Source organism: Cebus imitator, unplaced genomic scaffold (assembly GCF_001604975.1).
Source record: "Cebus imitator isolate Cc_AM_T3 unplaced genomic scaffold, Cebus_imitator-1.0 Scaffold130, whole genome shotgun sequence".
NCBI classification, from domain to species: domain Eukaryota; kingdom Metazoa; phylum Chordata; class Mammalia; order Primates; family Cebidae; genus Cebus; species Cebus imitator.
The window spans coordinates 3222848-3244456 of NW_016107445.1; the positions used below are offsets into that span (position 1 = coordinate 3222848).

A 21609-nucleotide genomic window follows, 5' to 3' on the forward strand; every position below is an offset into this window, starting at 1 on the left:
CATGTTGTGTTCTTATTCTTATTTTATATATTAGTCAACTTAAAAAAGATAAGTAACTTGTCAAGGCCCATATAATTAGTAACCTGCTGAACTATGATTTGAACTTAGGTCTATCTAGCCTGGAATTTCATCACCATGCTCTAGGAATTAGTATCTGACCTGAGGACTTCAGGAGTGAGACCAGAAATGTAAAAAATACATATATATATATATATATATATATATATATATATATATCTCAAAAAATAAAAGATATATGATATATGTAATGAAATATAAAGAAAGAAAGAGAGAGAGTTTATTATATTATGAATAATTTAAATTCAGCTTAAATATTGTAGTCCTGGGGTGATTAAATGTATCACAAAAATTAATGAAATAGACTCCTCAGAAGACTACTTACACAAAAAAATTGAGGAACTTCTTTAGAAAAAAAGAGCTCACCTTGGAAATATAGAAATTCAAAGTGTAACTATGGCTAAAAGTGAACAAATCCAACACAGGAAGTAGTAATTGATTGGGAAATCAATTGGGTATCTATGATTGATTGTTCATCTATTATTTAACTTTTCCTTTGGACTATCCCTTAAGGATACATAAGGGAAGCAACGCATCCTCCTCTTTTTCTTCACAGGACGTACAATTGCCAGGTATCCATCTTCTGGCTCCAGTGCAGTGCTGTGGACAGAAGCATAGATGAGAGAAGTGGTGGTACAGATTCACAAGCACAGTGCTGGCCATGATGCCTGTGAGAGATGGCAGAAGATTATCAACATCAGTAATAGACAGTTATTCCCAGATAGAGGAAGATCATTTGGGCTCTGTCCAATTAGTTAGTGTAACATATTACAAAGTGAATCCACCAGAATAATCACTAGGAACTGTAATCTCCTCATGCCTGGACCAATTAATGAGTATAGAGGTGAGGAGAAAAGTTCATTTAGGCTCTAGGAAAAAAAAAAAAAAAAGTGTGTCTGATCTCTCAGGAACCTAGCACTGACTGGTGCATAAGAGACTTTGAAAATAATGATTGACAGCCTAGCCAATGCAAGACATGGATCATGTCTTCTGCACATGCTACTTCTTCAAATAAGTTCCCAGTGGTAAGTGGAGGTCTCACGGTTGGATGCAAGAGGTAGAGGGAATGTAAGTCAAAACTCTGCCCCCTGGAAATAATCTGTCATTACCAGTTGTGGGGGGTATACGAAACACTGTCAGGGCATCTCCTTCTACTTCCCTAGTGTACCAGAAAGTGCCACATCTGTAGACTGTCCCTGTGTCTGAGAGTCTGTCCCAGAAGAAATGGTGAAGTGGCCCAAGTAAAAAAACTCTTATATTTCTATTATTCCCAGTTGGGATTCTCAGGTTTGGCACTGAAAGAAATTTCAGGTATTTTATTGGAAAAAGAATGTGGCAGAGGTTCAATTTTAGGCCTGAGTTCTGTTTGCCCTAAGATTCAGCTGGATCTGGGTTTATCTGGATGATAGGTTCCCCTAAGTCTGCCAAAGGTCTAATTAAATAATCAGGGAACATTTTAAAGAGGATTAATAACCTGAAAGATTTTGCTTATACAGCATTCACCAGGCTTGCAGTGGCAATAATGAACTTTAACAGCAAGACTGGGAGTCAAGATATCTCTAGTGTCCTAGACACCAAGCACCAGCATTCTTAGGACATTTTGTTTTGGGTTTCCAACACCTTAATGCAAATAACATGAATATCAGAAGTAGTAGCAACATTTTTATAAGGCAGTAGTAGTGGCTCTGGGGGACTTCTGTAATATGACATTGCTGGCATAATTTACTGTTAATGTCAGAAGCAACTGAAGATATAAGAAAAGAGGCCGGGTGACATCAGCAAGATAGGTGCTATGGTTTGAATGTTTGTCCTCTCCCAAACTAACTTGAAATTAAATTGTCATTTGTAACAGTATTAAGAGGTAGTACCTTTAAGAGGTGACCAGGCCATGAGGCTCAGCTCTCATAAATGGATTAATGCCATTATTGCATGGAGTGAATTTGTTATCATGGGAATGGCTTTCATATAGGAGAATGAATTCAGTCCCTTTTCATCTCTCTGTCACTCTCATTTTGTCCTTTTGCCATTTGATGCTGTTTGCCATATTATGATGGATCAAGAAGGCCCTCACCTGATGTTGGCACCTTGATATTAGACTTACCGACCTCTAGAACTCCGGGCCAAAAAAATTTTTGTTTATTATAAATCACCCAGTCTGTGGTATTCTGTTATAACAGCTTAAAATATACTAAGGCAATGATGGAATAGAAGTTTTCAACTCTTATCCTCTCTTGGAAACATTAATTTAAAGCAACTATTCAAGCAAAAAGATACTTTAATAAGAGCTAAAGAATCCAGGTGAGAAATTACAACAACTGGGCAGAAATTTTTTAATGCTATAATTCCACCACAGCATCTTAGTGGGAATTTAATGCTATAATTCCACCACAGCATCTTGGTGGAAATTTTTTTAAATGAAGAATTGAAGAAGGTAGCAAGGACAGCTTTTCATTACCTGTGTCATTTCTCCCCTAAGCCTGGGAAACAGAGAGGGAAGAGAGATACACTCTGTATGGGAAAGGGGGAGCAGAGTGAACACACAACTTTGCCTCAGACCTTAGATCCAGACGCCCCAGTGAATCCTGGTGCCAGGCTGTCCTCTGTGGCTTCAGATTCCAGGCTGTCACCTGCAGACACAGAATCTAGGCCTGCCTGGCATCAGGCCAAACCCACAGGCCCAGCCTTTAAGCCAACCACAGAATAGGGTGAGTTCAAATGGAACTAGGCTCTAGGCCCATCCCCATGGACCCAGGATCCACATGTTCCCCCACTGACCCAGAGGTCAGGCCCACCTTGGGCCAGGTCAACTACCGCAGACTCAGGACCAGATCCATTCCCAAAGATCCAGACTCCAGGCTCACCCTAACCTCAGGCTGGCAGCCTTAGATTGGGGTTCAAAGCCCACCTATGTGTCAGGTTGGCCCAGGTGGACCCAGGCTTCAGGCCTGCCCTAACAGACCCACACACACAAACAACTGATCTGAGGACTACATTGTATGCTCTGCCTAGAATATTTAAACAGATTGACTGCTGAAGTGCTTTTCCTGCTAAAGTCTGTAAAAACTGGAAGAGGTATCTACTTCAAAAGGGCAATCAAAAATAATCAGGGAAATATGACACCACTAAAGGAACAAAACGCAGCACCAATAACTAATCCCAAAGAAACGGAGATCTATAAATTGCCTGCCAAAAAATAAAAAATTATTTTCTCAGTGAGCTACAAAAGATAGACAACTAAATGAAATCAAGAAACGAATAAATGAACAAATGAAAAGTTCAAAAAAGAAATAGTAACCACAACAAAGAACCAAACAGAAATTCTGCATCTAATGAATACATTGACAGCACTGAAAAATTCCATAGAGGGCTTCAACAGCAGATTCAGTTAAGCAGAAGAAAGAATCAGCAAGCTAAAATACAAGTCATTTAACTTATCCAGTCAGAAGAATGAAAAGAAAAATGAGTGAAAAACATTGAAGAAAGGCTTATGGTTTTGAGACACCATCAAGAAAACTAGTATATGTATCATGGAAATTTCAGAAAGAGCAGTGAAGGAGAAAGGGACAGACAGCTTACTTAAAGATATAATGTCTGCTTCCCAAATCTAGAGAGAAAACTGAATGTCTAGATCCATAAAGCACAAAGAACCCCAAATAGATTGAATGTGCAAAGATCTAAGATCTTCTAAAATTCTCAGAAATCAAAGAAAAAGAATTTCAAAAGCAGCAAGAGAAAAGCAATTCATCACATAAAAGGGAACTCAGCAGAAACCTTGTACACCAGGAGAGAGTGGGATGATATATTCAAAGTGCTGAAAGAAAAAAAAATGATCAATAAAAAAATATACCCAATGAGCCAGTTTTTCAGAAATAAACAAGAAATAAGGACTTTTCCAGATAAACAAAACCTGAGATATTTTATTACCCCTAGATCTGCCCCACAGGAAACACTAAAAGGAGTTTTATAAGCCCGTACTACTAAGATACTAAGACGCTACTACTGGACCATATCATAGTTCTATTCTAATGTTTTGAAGAAACTACATGATGTTTCCCATAATGGTTCTAATAATTTGCATTATCACCAATAGTATGCCAATGTTCACTTCTCTCCACTTCCTTGCCAACAATTATCTTTCATCTTTTTAATAGTAGTCATTCTAACACATGTGAGGTGATAACTCATTGTGGTTTTGATTTGCATTTCATGCTGATTAGTGATATTAAGCATTTTTTCATATATTTGTTAGCCATTCTATATAATGTCTTTTGAGAAGAGTCTATTTAGGTCCTTTGCCCATTTTAAAAAGTTTTTTTTTGTTTTGTTTTGTTTTGTTTTGCTATTGACTTTCTTAACATATTTTAGATGTTAACTCCTCGTCAAATGATACTAAGCCTGTTCAGTGCAATCCCTATATAAATTAAAGTGCCATTATTCACAGCAATAGAAAAGTGATTCTAAAACTTATATAGAACCATGAAAAGTCCCAAATGCAATATTTAACAAGTAGAACATAGCTGGCTGCAACACACTACTTGATTTCAAACTATCCTACAAAGCTGTAGTGATCAAAAGAATATGATATTGGCATAAAAACAGGCCCTCTGACCAATGAAACAGAACAGACCCAGAATTTATGGTAAATTTATCTTCAACAAAGTTGACAAGGATATACAATGCAAAAAACGTAGTCTCTTCTACAAGTGTTGTTGGGAAAACTGGATATTGACCCTTGGAAGAATGAATTTGAATCATTATGTCACACTATATGCAAAATCAACTCAAAATGAATCAAAGACCTGAAACTATAACCTGCTAAAAAAGAAAACAGAATGAAAAACTATGCTATTTTACATATTCAATGATATTTTAGATATGACCTCAAAAGCACAGGCAATATAAGCAAAAATGGGCAAACAGGATAGCATCAAACTAAAAATATTTTGCATGGCAAAGGTGACAATAGAGTGAAAAGATGGCCTATAGAATGGGAAGAAAATATTTGCAAGTCATACATTTGATAAGGTGTTAACATCTAAAATATATTAAGAAGCTCAACTCAATAGCAAGAAAACAAATAACCTAATTTTTTATTTGGGCAAAGGACCTAAATAGATACTTCTCAAAAGCCATTTTATAGAATAGCCAATAGATATATGGAAAAAAGATGCTAACACCACTAATCAGAAGGAAATGTAAATCAAAAGCACAATGAGTTATCACCTCACATCTGTTAGAATGACTACTATCAAAAAGATGAACAATAACTGTTGGCAGGAAAGTGGAGAAGAGGGAGCACAGGCATACTGTTGGTGGTAAGGTAAACTGGTACAACCATTATGGGAAACAGTATGTAGGTTCTTCAAAAAAACTAAAATAGAGCTATGATGTGATCCAGTAATCCCATTCTTAAGTATATATCCAAAGAAAATTGGTATACTGAAGAGATATCTGTACTCCCATGTGAAATTGTAGCATGCTTCACAACAGCCAAGATATGAAATCAGCCTGTGTCCATTAACAGATGAATGGAAAGCAATATTATTCAGCCTTAAAGATAGAAAGGAAATCTTTTCATTTGTGACAATATGGATAAATCTGGAGGACCTTATGCTAAGTGAAATAAGCCAGACACAAAAAGACAAACATCACATGATTGCACTTATATGTGGAATCTAAAAATCAAATTCATAAAAGCAGAGAGTAGAATGGTGTTTACCAGGGGCTGGCAGGTATGGGGATTGGAGAAATGTTGGTCAAAGGGTAAAAAGTTTCAGTTTTTCTGGATGAGTTGGTGCTGGAGATGTCCTATAAAGCACAGTGACTATACTTAGTAATACTGGATTGTATACTTGGAATTTCCTAAGAGAGTAGATCTTAAATGTTCTCAGCACAAAAAAATAAAAAATGGTAGCTATGAAATGATGGGTATCTTAGTTAGCTTGACTGTGGTAATCATTTCACAATATAAATCAAAACATCATTTTGTACCCTGTAAATATATATAATTTTCATTCATCTATTCAACCTCAATCATGCTGAGGGGAATAAGAAGCTAATAACAGATTGATCTCAAAAGAGTGTCAAGTTCTTGAAATAAATATGAGACACTCACTGGAAATACCAGGGACAGTTTAGGAAGAACTGGAAACCAAAAATTTCTAAGATTAAATAGGTCCAGTGTCAAAGAAATAATGTTTTATGATTAACTCTGTAGTCTTGAAAGGAGAAAATAACTGATGGATAATTGTCTGTAATGACTCCAACTTTCTGACTTAAGTTGTAGGTAAATGATGATGCTAGTCACCAAGATAAAACATCTGATACAAAGGACAAATTTGGAGCAGGATAAGGAGGCATGGATAGTTTGGGAGATGATAAACTTAGCTTTTAATTTGAGCACTGTGCATTGTACAAACAGAGAATGTTCATTACGTGGCATACAACAGTCTTGATCTTGGAAGAGCAATCAGGAAGTCCAAACAGAAAAAAATAAAATAAAATAAAACGGAAAGTGTTGATTAAACTTGGCTTTATGAGTTTAGTGAATATGATGAGAACATTCTTAGGGAAGTGGTAGAGGTAGAAGCCAGATTTTTAGGTGCTAAGGAGTGACTGCTTGGTGAGAAAGAGTAAACTATAATTTTTCTTTCTTTTATTTCAAAATTGTTAACTAAAAGAATAAAGAAAGATAGGAAACAGGAAAGGTCAAAAACATTTCTAGGTTGATTTATTACAAGTAGAATGAGGGAGAACTGAAGAGAGGAAACAAAATGCTATATAAATAAACAGGTACTGATATCAGACAACTTGAATTTGGGGTAGAAATAAAGGGAATTTTCAAAGCTATGAGCCAAAATGCCAAGTCAATTTAGGCCACCCTCAGAGTGAGGCTGCTATGGCAGCACATTTCTCTTCCACATTTCAAGCTTTTTTGTGCCTCAATATTTATTCTTTCCAAGGAGAAATACACATTCCAGCTGACCTTCAATGTAGAATGGCCCACGTGCTTTGGTTGCTTAACAGAACTATGACACAGAGATCAAAAAAAGCTTTAGAGGTATAGTTTATCTTATATATCTAGATACTATGGGATTCTTAGAGGAAAGAAAGCAAAAAAAAAATAACAATCCTAACTATATGGCGCATGTTCACAAGAACAGTATACTGAAACACAGGCCTGGTGAACTCAGTGTAGCTCATGCTGCCAATGTCCCATCCCTGACACCCCAGCCCACGTGCATGCTTTGGTAGCGGTCACATAGAATTTTAAGCCCTCCAGCCAGTTTATATCTCAAGCGGCCCACCTCTCTTATCATTCTGCTCAGCCACAAGTACCCATTTTCTGGAGTTAATAAACCTGAAGCAACCTTCAAAGAAAGGAGATACTAACAAACGTTTCAATGCTTCTGCTTGCCAGTCTTGGTAGACTGATTCTGAGTGTGCTGCACATGGTTTCTCAAAGTGTCCCTACTGGGATTTGGTCCCTGTTGCCCACGGGTGTAACCCACTTATTAAAACACCTTTCATTGTTTTTTCTTTTTTCTCCATCTCAGTTTTACTATTCTCTCATTGGGCATGCTGGGATCTTCCAAATAAACTCCTTACACACAAATACTTGGCTTAGGGTTTGTTTGGAGGCAAACCCAAATTAAAAAACTGAGTAACTCATCATCTGGGGATCTATCTTTAAGAAAACAGAAATATTGAGCAGGGAGACCGTTATAAACAAAGATTGATCACTGTGGTTTTAGTCAGGTGACGCAGTACTCCTCAAATCTATCAGTGAAGTCACATTAACATTGATATTTCAATCTAAATACCTAAACCATGCTAGCTCTGAGCTCTTCAAAAATCCTTGTTTATGTACAAAAGTAAAGCTCGCATTTGCCTCCTGATCACTCAGAGTTGTCACTGTGAGGCTTCTCTCTGCCTTTATTGCTTGGCTGGACTCCCTTGTCCTGAGCTGTGGGCCCTGCACTTTTTCCATCACCAGTGCCACCAGCAATGCTGCAGCTCCTTCTTCGTCACCTCTTGAAGCCAGAAAACTATTGCCAATGTAGAGTTACACAGCAGATTTTGTGAGTATTACCTAGATATCAAAAGAAGAACCAATATAGTCCTTCAGTTTAAACACATAGCACTTCCTCTCCTTTCCTTCAAAGCACACAGATCACAGAGCATCTGCATTGAAAAGGTTGTCGACACCAGCTGTCACATTAAATTCAAAACCATGAGGCCATGTTGCCAAGGCAGCTGAATTGCAAATACATATTAGAAATTCAGTTTGATAGAGATACTCATTTCATTTTCAAGTCTAGCTTGTTGAGCAGGCTTGAGACATCCCCACACCTCCTATCACACAAATCATAGATGTATCCATAGATACACACTTGCACACACATACAGATGTACACAAAACACACACACACATGTACACACAAATACGCATGCATATTCACATGCAAACAGGCATGCACATATGCATATAATACATGCATATAGATAAACACGATTCAAGGGTTTTTTTTTTTTTTTTTTTCATATTCACATGCAAACAGGCATGCACATATGCATATAATACATGCATATAGATAAACACGATTCAAGGGTTTTTTTTTTTTTTTTTTTGGAGAGATGTTGTTGCCATCATGGTTTTCTACCCTTTATGAGGTTCCTCAAAATTGAAAATTAGTGGATATAACTATTCCCTTAAGTAAGGAATGTCACCTGTCTTAAAGCTCCAGCCACATCTCAAAGTTTTGGGACAGAGGTTTTATTAAAATGAAAGGAAAAAGAATGATACAGAAAGAAAAGGGAGGGGGCAGAGCAATAAATAGATTTAGATAAAAGAGAACTAGGAAAAGAGAGAGAAAAATTAAATGCCCCAAATACGGGAAATGGTTAAGCTATGAAATTATTTACTTTGTGAACTCTTAGGATATATTTAAATGATCCCTATAAAGAGTTTATAGAGGCACATGAAATGCTCATATAATTTTAAATTTTAAATAAAAAACAAGATATAAAATACAGGATGATCACAATTACAATAACAAAGAGCCTGAAAAATAAACAGAAAGATACTAACAGTAATTTTCCCATTCTCTCTCGGTTACAGCAACACTATTCATTTTTCTAACTTTCTGGTTTTTCTGCCGTTGTCAATTTTTAAATAAACTATATATAATGCATTATATGATATAAATAAAAATACATATGCAAGTGTGTACATATATACACTTCTGTGTGTACGTATGATGAACAAACGTGTATATTAAGCTTGGTTTTACAAAAGAGGACTGGAAACTGACTTTTTGGCTTCTAAGTGCTGGGTCAGCACCTTCATACAGCACACTCTTGAGAGCTGGTCTTCATTATTTTTTCTATTACTGCTATTCTTCAATCCAGATTTCCATTTCACTTAGAGATTCACTAAGAAAGATACATAATCGTGGCACACATGTAATATAAATGGGGTCCTTTTAATTCCTCTTTTTACCCATCATCACAGCTTAGCAAAATAATAAAGGTAGGTCAAGAGATCTATTTCCAGCTTCTAACATGTTTCTCCTATTTTACACTAAATATAGTAAGTCAGGATTGAGCAACAATTGTGGGCTTTCTTACTAAGAAATAGTGAGCAAAGGTCTTACGGCACATGTTCAACCTACTTGTTTCTTTTGAAGTGGACTGGAATCTAGAGATAAGAAGTATCTGTACAGGTTAGAGAAGAAATTTTTCTCTAAAATCAGGAACAATTGGTTGTTACTCTGTGTATTACCCTACAACCAGACTCTAGAGGACATTGAGATAATTTATACCAAACACAAAGGGTAGATCTCTGCAGTCCTTACTACAAGCAGCAAAAGGAAGCTCTGGTAAAAGAAGTAGACACTGTTTGTCTCCAGTTGCAGAAGAGGCCATGGACACCATATGTGTGTCAGTCTCATCATCTGAACCAAAGAAAGGCCAATCCTTCTCCTTTCTTATGATTCATATAGATTGCAAAATTTCAGTTGGTCAAAAACAAATTAATATCTCACACCTAGTAGTATTCATTGACACGAATAGGACAGAGTCAGAAAAAGAGAGAGAGAAAGGATGAAGAAAAGAGGAAAGAGAAATAATTTCCCAAGATACAAATTTAATATTTTTCCAAAGCATAAGAGCAATTAAAATATATTTCTCTGTTGTAGTTGTAGGATGGATTTTCTTACATGATCCCTTCAGATATCTTGGAAATAATATCAGACTTGGTAAAGAACACATAATATTTTTATTCTTGATTAAGAGAATATCCTTCTAAGGGGTTTTAAGAGCTATGAACACAGGCATCAGTAAAAGTACTTTGGCCTTCCTTGAGCTCTGATGTGTAGATTGCTCACATTTTCATTTTCTTTTGAAACCTATTTCTGTAACACTGAGGACAGATGGCATTTGTTTTTCCAAAGATCTCTCGATTTTTTCTTCTTATAGTTACTTCTTGATAAAACTTAAATGACAGAACTTTAAAGAAGTGATGTCAGTCTTTTAAAGAAAGCAGCTATTTCACAATATAAGAATATTGTCCCCCAATTTGCATTTCTTCGTGACTCATATTTTGCTGCTTTCACTGTACACAGAATTCAAAGCCAAGCTCATTTAAAGTTCACATAAAGGAAACTTGTTTGCCAGGACATATTTAATTGAATAACAATGCTGTGATAAAACATTTTAAATGAGTTACTGATAACATATCTTTTTTTATTCCTTTTATTAGAACACTGAGAAATTCTGGCTACAGAAACGTATTACATAGCACCTGAAAATATAATATGCCCACGGACTAAAGGAAGGCAAATTTTTGAGGAAAAGATTGCTTTCAGTGTTTGCAAAATGAATGCTAGCTCAAGGCTGCAATATAAATTTTAAAAACTAGTGTTTTTAAGTGGGCAGGAATCCACAGATGATCCATAAAATGTATTGACACAAAGGAACACAGAACTTATGGTTCAAATGAGAGAGATAAAAACTATAAGGAGGGAAGGGAATATCAGTGGAACAAAAAGAACACATGAGATGTTTGGAAATGCTCAAAATCATGAAGCCCAAATTGCAAACTATAGACCTAGACTCACCCCTCATTCCATATTTGAATGGATCTTATGACTGTTACCTCAATTCTCCCTTTCTTAATCCTACCAAATTGCTTTTAATTATAGCCCTTAATACTTGATATGTCCTTCTCTTTCGGTTTAACAATCTGTGTGATTATAAACATTTGTGAACTCCTAGTTGCTAGGAGTTATATACCAAGCTATTTAATTCTTTTAATCATCTCTTCTAGAAGCAATCCTGGTAGTTCCTAACCACTGTTATTACACTTCTCTATATTTCTTCCATTTTGACTATAATTTCCTGATAATGAGATTCCCCCAAATAGAAGTATTATTAATCATGCCACTTGTGATCATGTCTCAGAGCTGTGCACAGGCACAGCTCCCTTCTCCTTTGTAACGGGATGCTTCCATAGGTGGTGCAAACCAGAACAGTATTCCTGTGTGCCACCACATTTCAGCCACATTTCTAATTGGTTCTTCTTAATTACCATAGGTATTTTTGATGATATCATTTCCAGGTTATTTTTTTCCTCTAAACATCTTTTTAATTATTTTTCCAAGATCTATGAGCTTCGTTTTATCCATAGGGAATTCACCTTCTTATTCTGTGTCCATATTTCTTCTGTCACAAATATACCACCTTCAGATGCTTTTGCACTTATCATTGTTTGTGTCGCTTTTATTTACAATAATATTTGTGAAAGGCTTTTATTTATTTTTAACTTCCATCCCTTATCATAACATTGAACCAAACTTACTAATTCTGGAGGCTGTTTGCGATTATGTAACTCCATTTTGCCATATCTGTTTCATCCTGCACATTATTACAAAGGTTTTAAATCATCTACAACCTTTCCTAATGGTCATTTGAGAATTCCTTTCTTAAGCAAGAAGACTACTTCAATGAATAAATGTAGTTAAACAGCAAATCAAGATGGTACAAAATGTAAGGCTGATGAATTAACATTTATGCTTTATACCTGCAGGGTGAGGAATCACTATTTGGTAAGAAAGATGAATCTTTTATCTCAGGAAAAGTTTCACAAAGGAGGTGGAATTGTAAAAAGTCTGAAATAACTGAAAATTTTGGATATATTTATATGACACTGAAGAAATATTTTTTTAAAAAATCACAAAGCAGTATAGAGAAAGGTTAATGTTCTTCAAATGTGAAGTAAACAAACATGAAACTTACACAAATCCAAATCCTGTTCCAATTCTGCAGATAATTGCTTGTGGATCTTTAATGAGTTAACCTCTAAACTGTACTTTCTTCATGAGTAAAATGAGCACAATATACCCACCTTCACAAAGTTATATGGCACAGAAAATAATGTAAATGGAGTAATATATTTAGTGCTTAATATCTTAGCAAGGTATTATTTGTTCAATTAATACAGAAAAAACATTTCAGTGTATGATACCTGTATCATAATTGTTTGAATTTGCCTCTATGGTACACCGGGTCTACCAAGGTGTGTCAAAGGTGGTTACTTCCATATTCTTCATTTGACTTATCACTTTACTGTCAAAAGTTTGTCTAATTTCAGCAGCCACAGCTCTTAGAAGTAAACTTTTGGGAGAAAAGGGTTTTTAGTTATGCTTGTAGTCTCTAATTTTTACTATAGTAGTTTATATCATATTCTATCTAATTATATATCATATAATGTCATATTATATATCATATATTTTTATACTGTCAAAATTCTTTAAGGTTGAAGTGTCATGTTCAAATTACTTCATCTATTTCCTATTGCAGAAGATTTTTATGTTACATGTATATCTCACAATAAGCATTTTTAATTGCTCACTTTTTAAAAATTCAACTCTACTGCCCATCAAATCTTAATTATAACACCACTTGGTATAATCGTTTCTTATTCTACTTATAAGAGATTAGCACAGAGGCATTAATTTGGCCTTTGAAATTAGTTGAATTCAATCCTTTACTATTCCAATTTAGCCATGCCATCTTGGATAAATTAATGCATTTGTCTTAATCTATGGAATGTGTGTGTAAGTGTATGTGTGTGTACTCAGTCATATAACAAGTGCTCATTAAATGGCACCTATATTTATTCTTTTGTTTAAATTTCCATCTCTGTTTAAAAATAAAACAACATTTTCTGATGACTTTCTTATTCTTCACACTCCCTCTCACATCTACACGTTGACTTTGATCCCACTGTCATCCCACATCAGGGCCCTCATCCTCAAATGTCCAAGTGCTGAGCTCCCATCTGTTCTCTAGGCCTCCAGACTCTTCCATCAAATCATATTCCTGCCAAGAGAAGATCCTATAAAATATTTTGGACTATGTCACCCACCTTAAAACATTCATCGGCTTTCCCTGCCCAGACCAAATTTTCTAAAATGTATTTCATATAACGCTGTTCCAACAAGATGCTTTTTAGAAATGAGGTTCTGAGAATACATCAGAAAACACAGCACACTCTATCCTCTACTTGAAAATTCACAACTCTTTGGGCAAGACTAACTTGTGGCTCCTACTCAGCCAGACAGAGCAGCATGTGGAGACTCTCATCATGAACTTCTGCTCAGATAACCACCTCAGGAAAATACTAGGAAAGCTAAGAGAATCCATAGACCCTTCGAAGGAAGTGGAGTGCTACAGCAGGCCCCAGGCAACAGCCAAAAAACTTAATGTCCAAAGTGTGAAAGTGTGAGGAGGATCATCCACCCCTGAACACACACTGAAGGTATAGATCATGGGAGGAGGATTTAGACCTTACCTGGAACTGAGACAACTTTAGAGATGAAAAAATATAGGGGTAAAAGAAATGGCAGGAAGAGCCCTATTGTCTCTCTCAGGGCCCAGAGAAGTCATTTCTGACTTTGTCTCACAGGGGTTCTTGAGGAAGGCTGCCAGAGGAACCGGGAAGAAAATACAAGGAGAAGGAAACTTCCAGCTGAACTTTGTAACAACTTTGACCAAACATGAAGTTTCCTGGACAGAACCCAGGGAAAGGGATGAATTGAGGGTACAGACACAGCACAGAAGCACAGAAGCGGCAAGAAGGGAGACATAAAACCAGCTTTATCAGCTGGAGGATGGGAACCTGAGGAAAGTTCTAAGCCCTGCTCACCCCCTGCCTGGAAACAAACTCAGTGCTGTTTGAGGGACATGTTGGGAGTGAGACCAGCCTTTTGGGCTGTGCGGGAGGTGGGTGAGACCTGTAACTTCCAGTTTTCCCTCACTTTTCTGGCTACCTGCATGACACAGCAGAGGCAGTCATAATGCCCCTGTGAACATAAGTCCATTGACCTAAGAAACATACCCCATCTGCCACAGTAGCCACAGCAACCCCCACCCAAGGAGCCTCTGAGTTCAGAAGGCCTATCTCTACCCCACCTGATGGTTTTTCTTTACCAGCCCTGAGAACTAAACAAAGGATATAATCTTTTGGCAGTTCTAGGGCCCTACCCAGCACCTGCTCCTCCCTGTACTACCACAGCTACTGATCTCTTGAAAACAACACCTCCTGGTGGAGGCCAACCAACACAAAACTAATGCAATAAACAAAACTGCAACTATGTACCCTCACAGACTCCACTTCACTCCGTTGCCACCTCCACCGGAGCAGGTGCTGGTATCCATGGCGGAGAGACCTGAAAATAGTTCACATCACAGGACTCTGTGCAGATACTCCTTAGTACCAGTCCACAGTCCAGTAGCTCCACTGGGTGGCTAGATCCAGAAGAGAAAAAACAACCACTGCAGTTTGGCTCTCAGGAAGCCACATCCCTGGGGGAAGGGGGAGAGCACCACATCAAGGGAATACCCTACGGGACAAAAGAATCTGAACAGCAGCATTTGAGCCCCAGATCTTTCCTCTGATATACTCTACTCAAGTGGGAAGAAACCAGAAAACAATTCTGGTAATATAACAAAACGAGTTCTTTAGTAGCCCCAACAATCACACTAGCTCACCAGCAATGGATACAAACTAAGAAGAAATCTCAAAATTGCCAGAAAAAGAATACAGAAGTTTGATTATTAAGCTAATCAAGGAGACACAAAGGAAAGGTGAAGTCGAACTTATTGAAATCAAAAAAATAATACAAGATGGCCAGGTACAGTGCCGCATGCCTGTAATCCCAGCACTTTGGGAGGCCAAGGCAGGTAGATCACGAGGTCAGGAGATCAAGACCATCCTGGCCAACATGGTAAAACCCCGTCTCTACTAAAAATACGAAAAACAGTTTGGCATGGTGGCACGTGCCTGTAGTCCCAGCTACTCAGGATGCTGAGGCAGGAGAATCACTTGAACCCAGGAGGCAGAGGTTGCAGTGAGCCAAAATTGCGCAAAAACAAAACAACCAGGAAAAAAAACAAGAAAAAAAAAAAAAAAAAAAAAAAAAAAAAAAAACCAGATATGACAAGAAAATCTTCAGTGAAATGGATAGCATAAAAAAAATAGTCGCAACTCTGGAAATAATGGACACATTTTAGAGAAATGCAAAATACACTGGAAAGCCTCAGCAATAGAATGGAACAAGTGGAAGAAAGAACTTCAGAACTCAAAGACAAGGCTTTCAAATTAGCTCAATCCAACAAAGACAAAGAAAAAAGAATATTAAAAAATGAACAAAGCCTTTAAGAAGTTTGGGATTATGTTAAATGGCCAAACCTAAGAAGAACTGGTGTTCCTGGGGAAGAAGAGAAATATAAAAGTTTGGAAAACACATTTGAGGGAATCATCAAAGAAAACCTCCTGGCCTTGCTAGAAATCTAGATGATGAAATACAAGATGATCAAAGAACACCTGGGAGATTCATCACCTAGGCACATACTCATCAGGTTATCTAAAGTTCAGATGAGGGAAACAACCTGAAGAACTGAGAGGCAAAGGTAACCTATAAAGGAAAACCTGTCAGATTAACAGCAGATTTCTCAGCAGAAATCCTAAAGGCTGGAAGAAATTTGGGCCCTGTCTTTAGCATCCTTAAACAAAGCAATTATCAGCCAAGAGTTTGTATCTAGTGAAGCTAAGCTTCATAAATGAAGGAAAGATACAGTCTTTTTCAGACAAATGCTGAGAGAATTCGCCACTACCAAGCCATCACTATAAGAACTGCTAAAAGGAGTTCAAAATCTTGAAGCAAATCCTCAAAATACACCAAAATAGAATCTCTTTACAGCATAAATCTCACAGGACAATGAAAAAAATACAAGATATTCAGGCAACAAGTAGCACAATGAATAGAATAGTACTTCACATCTTAAGGTGATTGGTTTTAAATGGCATTTATGATGAACTTGCTTTATGGTACAAGAGAATCTAAGTACAAAAGGAAAAACTTTCATCACAGCATTAATTTGTAAGCCTAGCTTGTAATTTACTAGTGGAATCCTGATTAATAAAATGTATGCGTAACTGTTCACTACGTTCATGGTAATGGCAGTTAATTACACTAATGCATGTCAAGTATCTTAAGTGCAGAACATACTAACAAAAGCTTAATATGTTTTACATCGTAAAAAGGGCATAACAAACTCTCTTAAGTTCTAGCTATGACAAAGAAATTTCAGTTGCCTACAGGACAGGCAATAACACAGAACCATTGCTTACTTATTTGTAATAATTAACATACTTTTCTTCAAAGACAAACTTTGCATATCAAAATAATACTTCACATTTAATGGATTCTAATTGTATCTATTGTGACTGATGAATTGCTATTATCAAATTTGGCAGTGGCAGATTATGTTTTCCTTATTTCACTAAGAAATTTGCAAGATAATAAATTGGGTTATTAAATTTAAAAAAAATACTAACATTGACTCTAAATTGCCTAAAAGCTCTACTTAAAAGATACAGAATGGTAGAATGAATACGAATTTACCAACCAGTTAACTGCTGTCTTCTTGAGGCTCAGCTAACACAGAAGGACTCACATAAACTTAAAATAAAGGGGTGGAAAAATATATTCTATGCAAATGGACACCAAAAGTGACCATGAGGAGCTATTCTTAGACAAAACAAACTTGAAAGAGACAGCAGTTGAAAAAGACAAAGGACATTATATAATGATAAAAGGACTTGTCCAACAAAAAATATCAAAATTCTAAATACACATGCATGGCCAGCTGCAGTGGCTCACTTCTGTAATCTCGACACTTTGGGAGGCCAAGGTGGGCAGATCACCTGAGGTCAGGAGTTCGAGACCAGCCTAGTCAACATGGTAAAACCACACCTCTATTAAAATAAAAAAATTAATTAGCTGAACATGGTGGTGGGCTCATGTAATCTCAGCTACTTGGGATGCTGAGGCAGGAGAATAGCTTGAACTCAGGAAGTGGAGGTTGCAGTGAGCTAAGATGGCACCAGTGCACTTCACCCTGGGCAACAGAGTGAAATTCTCCCTCAATAAATAAACATATTTATTGATTTTATCATTACATGATGTCCTTCAATCAAAATTCTAATAAGATTTTCCATTTAGTTATAGTATTATATAAATGTTACATTTCCAGTCTTGAGAATTGCACTATGTCATGTTGAATGTAAATACTAGGAAAAGCTGGGAAAAAAAATATATAGGAAGTCCCTATACTATTTAAAAAAAAAATATATAGGAAGTCCCTATACTACTGTTTTTTTAAAAAAACAAAAAATAGCATAAAATTAGTCTAAAATTAGTTCAAAATAAAAAGTTAAACAAAAAGGTAAATTTACTCTTTAAATAAAAAAAATGACAGTATATTTCAGGGTTTACAACATATGTAAAAGAAAATTATTTTGTAATACCATATAAAAGACAGGAACAGGAAATGGATCTATGCTCTTTTAAGATTCTTAAGTTATATAAGTAATATGATGTTATTTAAAAGTAGACTGTGATAAGTTAAGATGTATACTGGAACCCTAGATAACACCTGAAACATAACATAAAACAGAAGCAATAGCTAAAAAGCAATAGTAAAGATAAAATGGAATACTCAAACAAAATCATCAAAAAGAGAGTTCAAGCAAAGAGAAAAAGAACAGAAGGAACAAATAGAAAGCAGATAACAGTATAATAGGTTTAAACTCAACCAATTACATTAAATATAAAAGGTTCCAAGATGTGAAATAAAATGTAGAGAACGCCCTTTTGGAGAGAGAAGGGAGGAGGGAGATAAGAAATACAGATAGATTATACAGATATAGTATACATTACATTAGTATTAATATGTATAGATGAAGTCTATTACTCTAAATATAAAGACACAAATTAAAAGCTAAATGATGGAAAAAGATACCCCATGTAAAAACTAATCACAAAACAGCTGGATTAACTATATTACTATCAAACAAAATAGACTTCAGATCAAGGACTATTACCAGTGATAGACATATTTAGAAATAACAAAGATGTCAATTTTGTATATATATATACACATATATATATATCCTAAATTTATATATATAATATTTATATATATATTTATATATATGGTAGATATTGCTACCACATGCTTCAGGAAAGACATTGGTATAGGCATTGAGCTGGTGCAGTATGTGGTACATACTTTACTTGCTGAATGCCTATGCCACCTTTTTGGGTTTCCTTCCCACGCTACCCAGACAAGAAAACTAAACAGCTACATTACTATTAATTTGCAGGTAGGATGTTAAATGTGCCTTAAGTTCCTTGCTAGCCAGGGAATGAACAACAGCAGGTAGCAGCCATGAGTGGGGAGATGGGTTCTTATAAGCAAAGACCTTTGATTCATCAGGATGGTTCTGAGTATTTGTCCTGGCTGCTTTACAGTCCTAGTTTTGTGTTACTCAAAACTGGTTTCCTGGAACTCCCAAGGTGGTGTAACTAACTCATAACTTGTAATTTATTCCTGTCTGCTTAACTTTGCAATGAAGAATACTAACCAACACATGGCGTGTGCAGCATTCTCCACAGACTGCTCTTCCCGTCATCACAAAAAAACTCACGCCTACATTTGTGTTTATAAGGTGAATGCAGCTCCTCAGATTGGCTATTTCAGTCTTCCTTAGCTCCTGGAAATTTTCCAGTGCATCTTCCATATGTTTCTGCCTAGATCACTTTGGTTATCCACACCAGCTTCTTAGATAGGATCTAAGAGAATGCTAGGCTAGAAATTGCTCTTCTGGCCCATTATTGGCCCTCGAGAGATATTCACACAAATTTCATACTTGCTAATTTGTGGAAATGCAAGTTAAACAAATAGTCAGCAAAATGTTTTTCTACAGTCAGAGAAAGGAACTCCAGACTTAGCCTCTCATCTTTACACTTCTCAGATGTGTTTATAACACTTGTCCTCTGTGGCCCCCGAACAGCTTAAAGAATCTCCAGGAGAGACAGACAGTCATGTCTGAATGAAACACAGCTTGAATGATACCATCCAGTGGTGTGCTCTGTCTCACGCCAAGCTCTCTGATTGAAGGCCCTGGCATTTGAGGAGAGGAGAGGGCGCAGCAAGCCCCTGCCTCCTCATGAGGGGATACTCTCTAAACTGCAACTCTTCCTTAGGGTTTTGTAACCTCTTTTAAAGGCTGTATGTGGGAGGAGGAGTAAGGTTGTCAAAACCGGTTCTGAGATAATTTATTTGCACATCGTGCTAAGGTGGCCTAATATTTGGGATATGGGAATATCTACTATGTAATTATTTCATGCTCAGTTCTTGAGTGTAAAGAGAAAATTAGATGAAAGACACTTCTATTTTTCATAGTTCACCATGGTTTTTTTCCTATTCTACCTTTAAAAGTAGGTTTTGAATCCCTAAAATAGAGCACATACTGCCATATTTTCATCTCTGCTTATCCTCTTTCTATGCACTTAAACAAACTCTTAGTGAATTTTAGGGCCTCTTCTTTTGTCAAGACTCAGCTCACATGTTACCTCTTTCATGTTGACTATTCTAGTTTGTCACCTTGGACTTCAGTGGCTATACCACTTACTAGGCTCTTTGACAATCACAGATCATCCAAACACAGTGCGAGTGTTTTATTTCCTCCTGTTGTGCCCATGACAGACATCACTAGTTATTCTCGATACTCTTTCTTGGCTAAGTCATTGGGTAGAGTCTTTTTAACACAGCTCTCCAAACAGCTATTACCAATCTATCACTGTTGAAGCATTATGTGAAACCTATTTCACATTCTTGAATTTTTAGTAGACCTTTTATGGATATATCCCACAAAATTAGATTAAAAGAGGCCAGAAGGTATATACAAATTCCTTTTATAGCCCCAGTAACAAAGACAAAATAGGCCTCAGTAATGTCTGATGCTTGTTACAACCATGGTGTTTAACAGTGGGTTGACTTTAGCTCTTGTTTTCCTGTGGTGCTGTCAGTCTCTCAGAGCAAACACAGAAATTTAAATATATATTTTAATGCTCTAACCTTTACATTAGTGACTGATATTATAATTTTAAAACACCTTGTATGTTTGATAATATGTTTCATAATAACAAAAATGTTGAAAAATAGAATCTCAAGAAAGAAATAGTAGAAATTACTATCATGGTGTATGAAACCACATGGAAGATCTACAGGAAACAGTTAAGACACACATTTAAGTAAAACAAACAGAAGCTCAGGTGCACTTTGCTGAACAGCATACTAGAAGCAGCATGTATCTAGAAAATGCAGCATGAGATTCACAGTGGCAGAATTAAGATTGTGTCCTTTCCTGATCCAATTTTCCCATGATATAAATGATAAGCCTCCATGGTTAGGTCATCCAAAATTTAACTACCCCTGCTGAGGTTACTTATACTGATAAAAATTTTCAAACCTATAGAAATTCAATTAAAATGTCTCAAGAAACAAACATAAAGCCCACCACTTTCTTGTTTAAGAATTAGAAGATTACCTATTTGATAGTGGGTTTCATGTATGTTTCCTTCATAGATCCCAGTACCTAGCACAATGCTTTTTTAGGGGGCACCAAAAAAGTACTTAGTAACTGTTGATTTGTATTAACAAAAACATATTTCCCTGCTTATATTAAATTATCACTGACAGATTTTTAATTAAGAACTTAATGTGGGGCCTTGTCATGCATACTTTCATGCATTTCTCCATCACTAGCCCTAAACAATTCTTTATCAGTAGAATGAAAGGATTTGATGACAGCTTGATTTTATTCAAGCTCTAATGTTTATGATTCTTTGAAAAATGTCCCCACAAATGAACCGATCCAAAAGCTTAGGTTCTCAACAAGAATTGAATAAGCCTTCCACTCAGTTATCCTGAGTGCTAAACATTCTTTTGTAAATATGGGAAGAATCACTTGATTTACTCATTCATTCATTCATTCGAAAATGCATTGATTGCCTACTAAGTAAACTGCTAGTGTTGGGTGCTTTGTGGCAGCAAAAAGAATAAACTGTAACTCACTGGAAACTAATTTTTTAAAGCTATTGAAGAAATGAAAAGCTG

General features: G+C 36.3%; 1 long non-coding RNA gene across 1 annotated transcript in view; it reads right to left on the reverse strand.

The window, feature by feature from the left end:
• Positions 1–259: 259 nt before the first annotated feature.
• LOC108312888 overlaps positions 260–21609 on the reverse strand; it is a 313138-nt gene continuing 291788 nt past the window's right edge. Inside the window, exons 3-4 of the long non-coding RNA XR_001828830.1 lie at positions 2150–2191; positions 260–746 (exon numbers count right to left, since the gene is read on the reverse strand). This is a non-coding gene — a long non-coding RNA (uncharacterized LOC108312888). The remainder of the gene's footprint in view (positions 747–2149; positions 2192–21609) is intronic.